The sequence below is a fragment of the Misgurnus anguillicaudatus genome, chromosome 6 (assembly GCF_027580225.2).
Source record: "Misgurnus anguillicaudatus chromosome 6, ASM2758022v2, whole genome shotgun sequence".
In the NCBI taxonomy this organism is placed as follows: Eukaryota; Metazoa; Chordata; class Actinopteri; order Cypriniformes; family Cobitidae; genus Misgurnus; species Misgurnus anguillicaudatus.
In genome coordinates this window covers 11,154,800-11,160,012 of record NC_073342.2, presented here as the reverse complement: position 1 = coordinate 11,160,012, position 5,213 = coordinate 11,154,800, and the positions used below count along the sequence as shown (strand labels likewise).

General features: G+C 42.5%; 1 non-coding gene across 1 annotated transcript; it reads right to left on the bottom strand.

The window, feature by feature from the left end:
* Positions 1–1,898: 1,898 nt before the first annotated feature.
* On the bottom strand, positions 1,899–4,936 carry LOC129445856 (uncharacterized). Its single transcript, XR_012369999.1, has 3 exons — positions 4,714–4,936; positions 4,022–4,139; positions 1,899–2,014 (listed from the first exon to the last, which is right to left on the bottom strand). It is a non-coding gene; the product is annotated as an uncharacterized protein (transcript).
* Positions 4,937–5,213: the final 277 nt, after the last annotated feature.

The window sequence follows — 5,213 nt, the reverse complement described above, 5'->3', positions numbered from 1 at the left end:
GGCCGCTAGCGCAAAGCTCGAGTGCTGTTTCAGCGTGCCTCCGGTTTCTTTGGCGATAACAGCTGGCTCTTGTCACGACCATGCGCCGCTTCATTTTTTCTTTATCCCATTTTTTATAATCTTACAAGTAATAGACCATATCTTTACTAAAATCTAAACAGTTTGCACAGAGATTGTAGCAAAAAGCAGTGCTAATACTGAATGAGCAAAGCTCTAGCTGACTCAGGATATAAAAAACGCAAAGCTGTAATGTAAAGTCTGTCATCGGGACAGCAAGTAGACTTTTAAATCTGAAATAATGAGTGGATTAAGCTTTTTTAATCGGCAAAAGAAAAATAGAAAGCAGAAGCAGTAAAAGTGCCTAACTAATAGAAATTATTAACATTATAACATCAGTCACATTTATAATCTATAGACCTGCACTGTCTATTAATTGTCACGGTTAATCCGTGTCATGTCTTGTCTCTGTTCCGATTGTTATCACCTGGACATTCATTGATTAATTACCTGCCTCATCACACCTGTTTGTCATTTAGTCTCTGTGTATATATACCTCTGTCTTCTGTTTGCTTACGGCTGGATCATTGTCATTGATACCCTGTCTGTTCCTGTGTTAATGTTCCTGTGTTCATGTTCCTGTGTTCCTGCCTTCACCATGTCTGCCCTCGTGTTTTTATTATTAAATGTTATTTATTTTGAACCTTGCGTTTGCGTCCTGTCTCTCCAACCCTGTCGTGACATTAATATACTGTACATAGTATTGTATATAATTGAGTTTGATAAAAGGGGTCATCAAATTGCTTCATATATCAGTGCAAAAACATAAAGTGTTTTCGTGGTGCTTTAACAAACAGTGTCAGCTTTGTTTATGGCAAAGAAAGTTTGGGGTGGTTAGATTAATGAACTATAATGCGAAATTAATATTAATGTTTAATAAATCAAAGTATTGTGTTGTGTCACACATTATTAGTTCTTTGTCACATGTATAGTTGACCATTTTTTGTCGGTGGATATAATGATTGCCCTTTTCACGAGCTACCACCACAAGTAAATTTCAGATCTGTGGGAAACACTGTCCTGGTATTGATGTTTTCCCGGCTCACGCACCACTCTGCTCCGTGATAGGGCCGCTACTTAAATTCACTGAGGGCTCACAAACACGTTGAATAATGCACTTTTAATAATCACATCCAGCTTTAAGCTCTTCGTACTCACGATAAATGGTCACACTTTTTTCTTCGTTTCCAAGCTGGCTGGTTTCCCTTCAGTTGCTCGTGATCCGGTCGTATTCATCCAACTGTTGCACAGACACATCTATGAAACATGCATGTCAATCCTTCCAAGATAGCAAAGAACTTCCAATATACTCAGCCCAAAATCCAATATCCTCTTCATTTGTTGTCAGACACCGTTTCATCCAGCTCTCCGTTCTCACGCCACGACAGCTCAATAAGCACCTCACCGCTCGAGCTCAACGTATCGACTGCACCACCAAAATACACAACCACTCTTCCGTGGTGTTCCTTTAATAAACAGCCTCCACTCCTTCCTTTCGGCTCCTTCGTCCGCACTCTTTCCGCTCGCTTTGGCGATCCCCGGATCAACGGCGCCTTCAGAGGAGTGGGTGTTTAATCCGCCCTTGGCGGAGCGGAGCTTGCCCCGAAAATCAACTCTCCCTCTTTGTGTCTCTGCAGATCTATTTATGTGTCTTCTCTTCAACACATCCTCGAATCACACGCATCTGCATTTAATCCGCACACCTGTTGCTCGTGAGCCCTGAATTGTGTTGCCATAGTAACCCAGGAAGTGGTCGTGTTCGTAAAATGAGGTCTGGAAGGAAACCATCTTCAGGCGGAACCAATCTCCGCCACTTTTGGTTCCGCCCTACAATAGTCACCCTGTGACAGATGCTGTTGGATTGCAACATCAGAGGACACCTCTACATATAGATTCTGAGGAAGAACACCCCAACCCACCCAGAACTGAATGAGTTGTATCAGCTCTTCTGGTGTGCCTGAAAATAAAAAATAAATGACATTTTATTTTACTTCAGGGACACTGCAGGGTCAAGTTGCATGCATAATTGAAAAGTGAATAATTAAAAGCCTGTTTACAAAAATAAAGTACATGTATAGTTTCAGAAGACGTAAAAATTTGGTGTACAAATTGCATGTAATATTTTCATAGAGCTCGAATACTTTATAGACAAGTTTCCCGGGTGAAATAGGCGGGCTGTCACGGTTAAATCCGTGTCATGTTTTGTTTCTGTTCTGATCGTTGTCACCTGGACATTCATTGATTAATCACCTGATTCATTCCACCTGTTTGTCATTAGTCTGTGTATTTATACCTGTGTTTGTGCAATACTGACTGCCGGTTCATTGTCATTTCTTCCATGTCTGTTCACGTTGGATGTTCCTGTGTTCATTACCTACCTGCCCATTGTTTGATTCCCGTGTTTTATTTAATGTTTTATTATTAAATGTCCTTACGTTTTGTGAACTCTGCACTTGTGTCCTTACTTCTGTTCCCCGTTGTGACAGAATGAACCGGCCATTCAAGGACGCAGCAAGTTCACGGAGGGCGGCTCCCCCAGGAGTTTCGTTGAGGGGGAGTAGTGACATCGGGGTTCATTCCCCATCAGCCCCGATGTCTCTTGGGGACCACCGTGAGCGATCGCTCGCTCCTGCAGGCCTGCGGGAGGAGGATCGGCCCAGGCGGTCCCCCAACGGTTGAGTCGTCGTCGACGGTCCCTCGGAGGACCACCGTCCCGCTCGTAGGGGGATCCGGAACGGACCACGCCCGATCATTTCCCCGGGGTGGCTACCGAGTGAGGGTCTCCATTTCCACGAGGGGACGGGAGATGATTTCCGGGGGGCACCTCATTGTCGACGATTCCCAGAAGGGGGGTAATTCGTCTGCCTCGGTTCTCGGAGCGATCGCTCCGGTTCTCCTGGCGCTGTCCGGCCCACCGTCCTGTTGGTTTCGTCCCGGCGGCTGCCGGCTTCGCCAGGGTCCCCAAGCCCTCCACCCCTCCCTTGGACTCTCGCTACCAGACTTTGTTTTTGTTTTGTGTTTATGTGAGTGTCTGGTAGCCACTCGTAGAGGGAGGGGTTATGTCACGGTTAAATCCGTGTCATGTTTTGTTTCTGTTCTGATCGTTGTCACCTGGACATTCATTGATTAATCACCTGATTCATTCCACCTGTTTGTCATTAGTCTGTGTATTTATACCTGTGTTTGTGCAATACTGACTGCCGGTTCATTGTCATTTCTTCCATGTCTGTTCACGTTGGATGTTCCTGTGTTCATTACCTGCCCATTGTTTGATTCCCGTGTTTTATTTAATGTTTTATTATTAAATGTCCTTACGTTTTGTGAACTCTGCACTTGTGTCCTTACTTCTGTTCCCCGTCGTGACACGGGCCGCCATTAGCAGTGGTGTAGTGGTGTCTGGAGAAGTGCTCTTAATTTATGCCCCCAGTAGAAGTGGGTATACTCTTAATGTATGTCCCCAGTAGAAGTGGGTATACCCCATGCCATCAAATTAAGAAGTGGGTATACTCAGTATACCTGCGTATGCCCTGCACTACACCACTGGCCATTAGCCTTTCACTCTGCCAACGACTTCCAGTTGTGTCTGCCAAGCACTTCCGGTTAGCGTGCAGAAAAAAGTAAACTATGGATGGTGTTACATGCCGACACTGCTCTTGGACATATTGTGCTGTTCGCGGTTGCAACAACTCGTGAAGAAAACAAACTCGCTAACCGGAAGACTTTGGCAGACACAACCCGAAGTCGTTGGCATAGGGAAAGGGTAAGGGCGGCCCGCCTATTTCACCCAGGAAACTTGTCTATGGAGTCTTTTAAAAATTACCAAAATCATTTAATGGAACACCGAATTTTCAAAATAAAATCAAACAAGTGGAATAAAGCATTAAGAAAAATAACATTTGTTCGTTTATGTTAGGGTAAACATGTTTCATAATTCCGCATGGTGCAGAGTTTTCTTTTTACCTACCCTTTTCGATGTACTCTCGAAAAAAACCAGTCATTTTGCATGTGTCCTCCAGAGTATAGTCACCATACTCTTCATCATCACTGTCAACTCTTGGCCATATAGTTCTGTCGAGGATCATCTAAAAATACCAAGTAATACATATATATATATTAGACTAGACAGTAATTATCTAGTACAGAATTTTCAAACTTAATAATGGCAGGGTGCCCCACAATTTAAGAACTTGGGGAAACTTTCTCAAATTATAAATGTACATATATACCACTACCATATATCCATTTATTCTACGGGGCTGTTGAATGCTGATAGGTTGAGAAACATGACTTGTCAAATGCTCTAAAATAACCACCAGAGCAATGTTTGTGGTAACTGTGGTATAAACGGAATAATTGACGACAGGTCCTTGAATTATTTGAAAATAATGCATAATGGCCCGTCATCAATTTTTTTATACAAAGAAACTGTCTTATATAAAAAGTTATTGTTAACAAACTGTTAACAAACTTACTTTGGCTACATATTAGACTTTTTGGCTTTTTCTTTTTACTTTTTTTTTGTAAGCGGCCCCTTAAAACCTCATGGGGGACCCCAGTTTGAAAACCCCTGATCTAGTACACACATTACAATTCCCTATTTAAATGGCACAATGCAATTTATCAAATAAACAGTCAATTATGTAAATTCACCAATACCTCTGAAGTGATCCTTTTCGCTGATGATCTTGGAAAAAGAACATCAATCAGATCACGCCGTTCTTTTATCATACACAAGACTCCTGTGTCTTTTAACCCCTGTCTGATCTGACGAATTTGCTTCTCCCTTCGAACAATGACCTATATAAATGTAGGATTGGTGCAATGAATGATGTGAAAGAGAGTAGTGCATGAAGTCAACTCCTGAACATAAATGAGCACAGTGATAAAGCACCACAGTAAATTACCACTTCAAGGACGGGAATAATAGGTAATAATTATTACAGCATGTAAAGACTAGTAAAACAAATAGAGTATGATTGAGCTTCACGTTTCTTTATTGTCGGAGATCACCCGCATTGGCTTGGCTAAAATTATCAAGCTCATACCGTCGAACATTGCAGGATTTTTGTTGGTAAGACAGAGCGCATCCTTTTAGATCAACACCGTATGGTCACTCGCTTTGCGTTTACACTGAATCAGTGAAGTGGCTTTCTTTT